We start from the raw sequence: 10,026 nt of genomic DNA on the forward strand, positions 1-10,026 counted from the left end.
ATGCCTCGGGGTTAGAAGAGTAAGGTCCGTGTCCGGGGCAAATGCCTCCACGGTGGAGATGAGACTGAGAGTCTCCGAGGTGATCAGGCCACTGCAGCAGGGGAAGGAGAGTTCCCCTCTTCCCCCTCTCCTCCTTTTGGTGGTAATCCCCAGAGCTCCCCTGCTGCTGGGTCAGTTAGCTAATCCCCAGGGTCTCGGAGAGCCCCATCTGCTACCACTGCTTCTGCAGGTGTTTCATGCACAAGATCTGATGAAGGTGCCAAGAGCCAAGATAAGAAAAGACCAAGCACCTCCCAGGCACGGCCCAGCACTGATGGTTCTTGCAGAACCCCTCTAGATCAGAAGGCAATTCAGTCGGTGCAATTCATGCTGTGCATGTATAAAATGAGGGAGCCCATAACAAAGGAAGACATGATGAATCATGTCATCTAAAGGTACAAGGAGCACTCCTGTGAGATCCTCAGGAAAGCCTCTGAGCTAATGGTGCTGGCCTTTGGCATTGATGTGAAGAAGTCGACCTTACGAAGCACTGCTACACTCTTGTCAGCATATTGCAGTGCACTAGTGATGGCAGGCTGAGGGTTGAGGAGAATGTGCCTAGGATGGGCCTCCTGATGACTATACTCTGGGTGGTCTTTAGGAAGGGCAACTGTGCAACCGAGGAAGACATCTGGGAAGTATTTAATGTGATGGGTATATATGCTGGGAAGAAGCACTTCATCCATGGGGAAGGTCATCACTGAAGATTTAGTGCAGCCCGAGTACCTGGAGTACCGCCAGGTGCCCGGCAGTGATCCTCCATGCTACGAGTTCTTGTGGGGCCCAAGAGCCCATGCTGAGACCACCAAGATGAAGAAAGTGCTGGAGATTCTGGCCGAGATCCATGATACAGTCCCGAGTGCCTTCCCAAACCTGTATGAGGAAGGAGGCTTTGCGAGATGAGGAAGAGAGAGCCCAGGTCTGATTTGCAGCTATGCTTTGTACTGGTGTAAAGTAAACATAATGCGAGTTAGGTGCCCCTTTGTGCCTTCCACTTGTTGCGTCAGGGGAATGCTCTGTCCGGGTGGCACCCGGACATTGACTCCCCCGCCAGCAGAAGTAAACTCGGGAAGGCCTTGCCAGCCTCCCTGGTTGGACAATAGCTGACCAGCCGGTGGAGCGCATGAATAGGATCACGTAGGTTGCTCTGTGGCCACAGTCACCTCATGTACATTGTGAAACTGCCGGAATCATGTCCCCTGCCTTCTACCCTAGATAATTACCCTGAAACTGGTGATTCATTGTCCGTATGCTTGCTGATTATAATCGCTATGGCCTAGCATTCTTTCCCGACTGGTAATCTATTGGAAAAAACCCTATATAATTAGTGTCCTGGGGGAGCCCTAGTTGGAACTCTCCAATGGGGACGTTCACCGGACACATCTGAAGCCAAGACACTGTCTCGGTTCCCCAGCGCCTTGGAAACACTCTTCGGGTGGTGAGAACTCACTGTTGCTCTTTGTGTTGCTTTGCTTTATTCTGTCTATTTTACTTATTGCCTCACTTAATAAATATTGTTTTGCGGCCTCACCTGTCTCAGTGTGCATGGTGAATGCGTATTCAACACCCAAATTCTATGGTCACTTAAAACGTAGCCCCTTGCTGCTACATCCGGGGTCAATCTCGGCAGCTTCTCCCACCAGTAATGAAATCTGAAGCACTTTCCACACTTTGTGCTTGAAATAGGGGGCTTAGGTGATGCTGGAGACAGCACAGTGCATATCATATTTCTGTTCCTGTTCTACATGGATAACTTATAGGTTAATCTTATTGTTGTTGAACGTTTTCAAATGTCTTTTTGTTTTGTTTTGTTTTGATATCAGTGTTTTATTGAGAAAAGCACACAAAACCCCGCTGTGTACACAACCCCAGATGAGTACAGCAAGCAAGCCTCCTCACACCTCCTTAATAGAAGCTTCACTTCTTTGGAGTAATGTCTTGCCCATTCCAGTGAATGTCTCAGTTAACTCGGTTCCTTTTCCTTCAGGCTCAAAACAAAATCAAACTCCTCTTGGGTCAGGGGCTGAACTGAGAGTCTCTGGTGAGCGAAGAGCGCCATATTTTTTAAAGGACCACCAGTGGCTTTGTGATCTTCATGATGGGTTTTGAGCTCAGCCAGGGGAATAAAACGCTTCATCAATTGAACAAACTGTACATCCACCATGGACCATTTAGGGTTGTCTTCTTTGCTGGATGGATCATAATAAGGATTGCTTTTTTTCAAACTGTGTGTGGTCTAAGTAAGCCTCCTTCACAATCTTCACAAGCCCTGCGATGCCTGGCTCTTTGTAGCTGCTATTGTAGAAGACTTCTTCCTCCAGCTTCATGACTCTAAGGAAGTTCTGGGCCTGATAGTTGCAAACACCATCCCAGCATGCTGTCTGCTTGGGCTGTGCTTTGAGGTCCTCAATGCTGAACTTCACATCCATACTTTTCTCTAGTCGGCTTTCTGGCTCTGACTTCATCAGCCAGTAGTTGCTGAGATTCTTCCCACAGTTTTTAGAGGTTGAAGTCTTTTGAGGGCTGGGGTTCTCCACTTTAGGTGATGCCTCGCCTGAGTGCTCAGTCTTGGTACCTTGTCCTGCTGGCCCCTTCCTGTCTGGCTTAGCAGCCCCAGCCAGCCTCTTCCTGGGTTTCGGCATGGTCTCCCTGCATGGGGTTGAAGACCAGAAGACTCTGGAATCTACTGAGAGATACTAGAGGCAACTCTGTATCTGCCCCCAGAAACCATTCTGAAGACACCACCCCAGCACACTTTCCAAGGCACCAGAAGGCCATGCACCCAAATGTTCTTTAAAAATAAGTTTAATTAGCTTCAGAGTCTAAGTGCATGAATGATGTTGGTTACATATTTAATATTATTTATGAGGTTTAAGAGTAAGAGTTTTGCTGTTTACAAAAACAAATTGGGTACCCTTCCATCTTATTTAGTGATCTGGAACAAGAAAACATAGCATTGCCTTAGAAATGTGAAAGAAATTAGTAGTAAAATAGTTGGGATCAAGAAATAGAAAAAAAGGAAAAGGTGGTCAATTCTTGTTTTCCTTATTCCTTGTATTCTGCTGTTCTGTAAAATAAAAGTGATATACCTGCACTTGCTTCATTTATTCAAGAATATAGGAGAAATCAAATCATAATAAATTGCTTAATGGCATTTTTTTATTCCTCAAACATTGAGCATCTGCTCTTTGGAAGCCTCCATGGTAGTATGGGGGATGGTAAGATAAAGAAGGCCAAGCCACCGCCTCCGTAGAATTATTGACACTGCCAGCAGCTACCATATAAGGAAGATGGTGAGATACTCTCTAAGACAAAAAACACAAGTGAGAAGGATGAGGAGGGGAGGAGAGGGAGGTTCCAGATGTGAGCAGTGAAGTATGAAAGTCCTGAGGCAAGAAAATTTGGGGTGGGAAGCCTCAAGTCCTTAATAGGAAGTAATTTTAAGTTAAGGTGGGTGGTGGGTCAGAGGAGGATGTGAGGGTGGTGAGCAAGGACCAAACTTTGGGTGATGGGGCTCAGAGTTGAGAAACTAAGCGTCCAATGGAGAACTGCTTTTAGCAGTTACTTTGAGATCGTGGATAAGCCACTGAGAAATCTCCGCCTGGGGCGGGGATGGAAGGTAACCTGGGCTCTTTTCCCAGTGAAGGTGAACACAGTGCACAGACTAGGTATTTTATCCCCATCATCTCCAGGGAGTTTCTGATAAATAAGGCTAATACTTCCTTGAGGTGGGATGCCCTGAAGCCACTGTGTTGGCACTCTTTGCCCTTGGCAGGGAGAAACAGAGCCTGCTCCATGAAAAGGGCATTTTAACTAGGTTATTTTGAGGGAAATTTGGCAAACTCTAAAGGAGGACTTGATTTTGGTAGGGGTTAAATGAATGAAAATAGGGGTGATTTGGATTAAAGGGCAGCTGGGAGGGAGGGAAGGAGTTGGTTCTTGACGCACATTTTAGGAGCCGTTATCCAGATGAGGAAGATTCCCCAATATCCAAATTAAATCATATATTCCCTAAGGGGGATGATTTGCTAGAGCATGTTTTCTTGCTAAGCAGAATTTTTGGCTGATTTGGTGTTCAGTATCCTATAACACTGCATATTCTCAGACATCTCCTGGATTAAAACAAGCACCAAATAAAACAAAAATCTCAGCAGGAAGGTTGGTATTATCTGGGGCCAAAATCATACCATGTTTCCCTGAAAATAAGACCTAGCCAGACAATCAGCTCTAATGCGTCTTTTGGAGGAAAAATTAATATAAGACCCGATCTTATTTTACTATAACATAAGACCGGGTCTTAATATATTATAAATATTATAATATAATATAATATAATATAATATAATATAATATAATATAATATAATATAATATAATATAATATAATACAACATAATTAACATAATATAACATAACATAACATAATACTGGGTCTTATATAGTATAACATAAGGCTGGGTCTTATATTAATTGTTGCTCCAAAAGACGCATTAGAGTGATGGTCCAGCTAGGTCTTATTTTCAGGGAAACATGGTAGCAATAATTGCCATTCTTTAAAGTTTCAATGCACACCAGTCCCTGTGCCAGGTGCTTTAGAGATCGTACAATTAAGTTCGAGAACTCATCCTAGAAAAAGTGCTACATTCCTCATTGCTGAATATCACTACAGTCACCTTTGAAGTACTCCCTTTGGGAAGCTAGGCACCCATATCAGCACCTAGTCCACCCTTCAAAGTAATTTTGGAACTCTTTTTCTGGAATGGCCATCAGAGCTGTCGTCATATTACCCTTGATGTCCTGAATGTCATCAAAATGTCTTCCTTTTAATATTTCCTTTATCTTCACGTAAAGAAAGAAGTCATTGGGGACCAGATCAGGTGAGTAAGGAGGGTGTTCCAATACAGCTATTTGTTTACTGGCTAAAAATTCCCTCACAGACAGTGCTGTGTGAGATGGTGCATTGTCGTGATGCAAGAGCCGTGAATTGTCGGCGAAAAGTTCAGGTCGTTTTTGTCTAACTTTTTCACTCAGCCTTTTCAGCACTTCCAAATAGTACACTTGGTTAACTGTTTGTGTAGTTGGTAGAAACTCATCATGAATAATCCCCGATATAAAAAAAAAGGTTAGCAACACCATTGCAACAAGTTCGCAAACTTAATTGTCAGTCCTCATATATCCATTATGCACATTCCAACAGTTCTAGAAGACAGGATATATCAAACCCACTTCATTAATGAAAAATCCAAAGCTCATAGAGTTTGGTAAGGTGCTGAGTTCACACAGCTAGCGACAGGGCTGGGACTAGAGCCCTGGTCTGAATTCCTCTAGAACCCACAATCCTCCCAGCCTTGTGTCCACTCATTCATTTCTCTTCTCACTATTTTATGATGTTTCTCAGGAGGTAAAAAGAAAATGCCTACGGACCAGGCCTAAAGAAGGAAGCTGCAAATGAGAATCAGACACAATTTGGGGATTGTCTGGGACTTCATTTCCTGAGGATCCTCCTGCCTCTTGCCCCAGGGTTCCCTGAGCATTTCCTGCATTACAGTGCCCTTCCCGAGTCTTCCCCAGTGCGCCTCCTTTCCAGACTGGAACCTGACCTGCCATCCAGCTCTTTTCTGCATCCTCCTCTGGAGGCTGCACCCAGCTCCCTATGGAACAGACAGCCCATATCCCCTGCCCTCTCCAACTTAGAGCACCCCAACTCCTTGCAGATTCTGTCCCTCGCTGTGGACCTCTCTGATAGCAGCAGTCTCTTCCAGATAATTGTTCACTTCAGACAGTGAAGTTTAGATACCTCCTCACTCCCCCCCCCCCTTGGTGTCTCCACCACATTCTCAGTGTTTTCAAACCTGCTGGTGTCTGGAGTCTGATGTGGCACAAAATTGACTAGTTCTTGGGCTATAACCCTGAACTTAGAGAGGTTTTGGAAACTACCCTGATATTTGCAGTAGAATTTTAATGGGCTGAATTATTTGAGATTGGCCACTGACCACATACACCAATAAATGAGTTTACCTTGTTGGTCAAAACCAAAGCCTCTTCCGTAAGTAGATGAGAAAAGATCATGGAAACCACTATATAACATCTACATAGACAGTATTCCTAAAAACCTGAGTCCTTTTAGGAGATAGAAAATGGTTCCCTGGAAGACATGCTATCCTTAATAAGAAAAGAAAAAGTCAACATTCTTCCATTGCCTCTTATCTCTATGTTTGCCCCCTAGAGAAATTTTGGAGTTTGGTAATAGTACAAACAGACTTATTACCCCAAACTTCTAACAATACGAATAAATCACAATTCCCCTTCTTACTACATTCCTCCGAAATTCATCCCTTTCCTCAGAAGTAACCGTAATTAAAAATGCGTGTGTTCTTTTATTTATTCTATACTTTTCCTTGTGTAGATGTATTATAAAAAAGACAATGTGAGTTTTTACTCTACATGTGTAACACTGTACATTATGTTCTGTCTCTTGCCCTTGATGCTGAAGAAAATGTACACAGGATCTTTCCATGAGAACACATATAGATCCAGTTCACTCTTTTAACTCCTCCCTAGAACTCTAAAGTTTGTATGTGCCATAATCAATATAACCATTCTCCTTCCAATGGACATATAGGTTGTTTCTCATTTGTTACTACGAGTAATAGAACTGAAATATAACAACATTGAATGTGGTTCTTGGACAAATATATATGTTTTCTTACAGGAAATACAGCAAAGTGCAAATTGGACTAGAGTGGACACAATGTGATGACTGTAAATTTTTATGAATATTGCTGAAATTCTGTTTTAATAAAGCTGTACTGATTCATATTCTCACATAGTAACGTATGTAAATAATTTACACTCTCACAGGCATTTCATTTTATCAGCCTTTTCGATTTTGGTCAAACTTTTGGGTGAAAATATATTGTCTCATGGTTATTTTAATTTCCCTGTTTTCTAAGTAGGTTGAGCAGAAAATTAACTTAATCTCTCAACCATAGAAGGCAGGATTTTTTTCAGTGATGCCCTGAGTAAAAGAATTCCTCTGGGCATGCTTTAAAATTCTGAAATGTGAATAAGCTTTTTCCCTTCACTTTGAGAAAGAAGAACTTGATCCGAATGCCCAGGTGCCAGGGGATGGGTCCAGACAGAACACTGTCAGCTAGTAAAGAAAACCAGGGGGAGAAGGCCATGACCATAGTCCACCAGAGGGACCATGAAGTCCAGGATTCCATGACACAATCTGTATCTACCTAGTGTACAGTGGTTGTGAACATTTTAGACACAAGACTTATTCCAACTTAAGCCTTCCCCAGAAATCCAATCATGATTTGAAGGCAGAGAAGTTTGGGTGAAGAGTAGACTGTAAGTTCATTATCCTGCCCACTTAGCACTGCTTCAACCCTCTCAGGACACTAATCCCTGGAACCTACACAACTCTGGGGTTCCTTAAGGATTGCTACGAAAGCAGATTGCTGGAAAACCCTTCTGTGATCTTTTTGGGTCTTGCTTTTAAGCTTTGAGTGTTGAGACCAAAGCAGCACTTAGTGTACAGCCATCTTGCCTCACTGTTGAGGCAAGACACTATCTGATGGCCCATGAATTCTGTGATTTACTACTGACTGGTGGGAACAGAAACTACAGCCAGTCTGTGTGAGCTCTGGAGTTCACGCAGCTCTCCTCTTCCTGGTACTTTGTTCTGTGAACTCTAGCTACTTTGGCCTCCCCAAATTCAAAGCTCCACCTCTTCAACTCAGGGAAATTGCAAACTCTGCCTGGTTCCCCTCGGCTTGCACTAAGGCCTGGGAATTCTCTTAAGGCAGTAAGCTGGGGCAATTATAACGCTCGCTTCTCATGTTTCCTAAATCTCAGGGATCATTACCCTTCGTTACCTGATATAGTGTTTTGCAAACCACTATTTCATATATTCTTCATCTTTATTGTTTTTGTTGTGGTTGTTATTTCTGGCAGAAGAGTAAATCAAATCCTTGTTCCTAATTTTGACTGGAAGCAGAAGTTGCCTCTTCTAAAATTTCATGTAAGTGGAACCATACAGTCTGTTCTCTGTTTTATTTGACTTCTTTCACTTAGCATAATGTTTTTGAGTTTCATCAAGTTGGAGCATGTATTTCTTTCCTTGTTGTGCAATATTTCTTTATTGAGTAGTATTCCATGGTATAAGTATTCCGCAATTTGTTTACACATTCATGAGATTACCCAGTGAAGCTATCATTTAGAATTAAAGGAGAGATAAAGAGCTTCCCAGACAAGAAAAAGCTAAAGAGTTCATCACCACCAAACCAGTTTTACAAGGAATCTTAGAAGGACTTCTTTAAGACAAAAAAAGAAAAATATGAATAATAAAATGGCAATAACTACACATCTATCAACAATCACTTTCAATGTGAATAGATTAAATACTCTAATCAAAAAACATAGGGTGGCTGAATGGATAAGAAAACAAGACCCTTACATATGCTGCCTACAAGAGACTCACTTCAGATTGAAAAACACACCGACAGAAAGTAAAGGATGGAAAAAGATATTTCAAGAAAATGGAAACAAGCAAAGCTGAGGTAGCGATACTTATACCAGACAAGATAGACTATAAAACAAAGGCTATAATAAGAGACAAAGAAGGACCCAGTAATTCCACTTCAGGGCATTTATTGGAAGAAACCCAAAACACTAATTCGAAAAGACATATTGTAGGGAAGATGCTGAAGAAAATTTGCCTTCGTTGGTTGATGTAAGCTTAAGTCTATTAGCTTTTATCGGTTCCTGTATGTGAAGTGATTTCTGTGCTGTGATCAAAGATTGAGTAAATTTCCCTTTTGGTCTCATTCTCCCAAGCAGGGGAGATATGCGATAAGGTTGCTTTTTTGTCCCCCCTTTGGTCTCCTTCTCCTGAGCACGGGAGACGTGAGATGAGGTTGCTTTTCTGTTTGGTCTCATTCTCTCGAGTAGAGGAGATGTGAAATGAAGCTACTATTATGTCTGTGTTGTGAGGTGATGGTTAGCTTAGGGTTAAAGAAATTGTTGATCAGGGGTTGAGAGAATTCCCTCTTTGTTCTGTTTCACCCACATCAGCAAATGAAGTGAAGAAGTAGCTAAGTTATATCAGGATGACCTGACAGACACATTGCCAGGCCTTGTTGCTTATCTGGATAAATTGGCCCTTTGGCCGGATGGGCAGCATTCATACCAGTAACTGCCGGACCCTCCCGGAACTGGCCATTCCTGGAGGGGGAGGCAGGAACAAAACACTTGGCTCTAAGGTACATCTGAAAAAATATGTAAGACCGACCTCAGTTGGCAGTATAATTGTAATTATTTTGTCATTTGGTCATTTGTCATTGGTGATTTTTCATCATGCTAACATTTTTAAGACTTCCAGCAACATGCAGCTTACAACACCAAGGGATGTCCTGACTTCCAGCCTTGAACTTGGTGAGGGCTGGCTGGTTCCCGACTGGTCCAGTGTTGTTCCCCACGGTTAGCCTTCTTGAGAAATTGTTAGCATCTAGAAAATTTGTATGCAGCTTGCAGCTTATAGCATCAGAAGACTTCCTTACTTCCAACAACAACAACAACAGCAGCAGCAGCATTCTTGGGAACTAGCAAGCAGCGGTGTGGGAGACGCCTAAATTTCTCTCAGCTACAGACCTGGCAAGGTTTTGATTTATGACTTTTCCAGTGCTGTTCTCCCCCCGTTTGGTGAGCTTTTGACATCTATTGTAATAGTTACTATCCTGTAGAGCTTATTACTGCTTTTGGATACTCTTTACTTATGTTATCTGTGTATTTAGTCAAGTGATTTTTTATCAATAGTAAACATGCATTGGGATCTCTTAAACTTACATGTATGTGTACTCCTGTGACATGACATTGTTGTCAATGTATATAGCTTAATCTTAACCACCTTTACTTTCAGTCATTAGCACATTCTATTAATTGCCTTTGTTTTTTGCTATTGCATATTGCTAAATAAATTGAT

At 42.3% G+C, this 10,026-nt stretch overlaps 2 pseudogenes; one reads left to right on the forward strand and one right to left on the reverse strand.

Moving 5' to 3' along the window:
• Positions 1-964, forward strand: LOC141569564 (melanoma-associated antigen B10-like; annotated as a pseudogene).
• A 1,038-nt stretch (positions 965-2,002) lies between these two features.
• LOC109457534 (thymocyte nuclear protein 1) lies at positions 2,003-2,696 on the reverse strand (annotated as a pseudogene).
• Between the last annotated feature and the right edge of the window lie 7,330 nt (positions 2,697-10,026).

Source organism: Rhinolophus sinicus, chromosome X (assembly GCF_036562045.2).
Source record: "Rhinolophus sinicus isolate RSC01 chromosome X, ASM3656204v1, whole genome shotgun sequence".
NCBI lineage: Eukaryota > Metazoa > Chordata > Mammalia > Chiroptera > Rhinolophidae > Rhinolophus > Rhinolophus sinicus.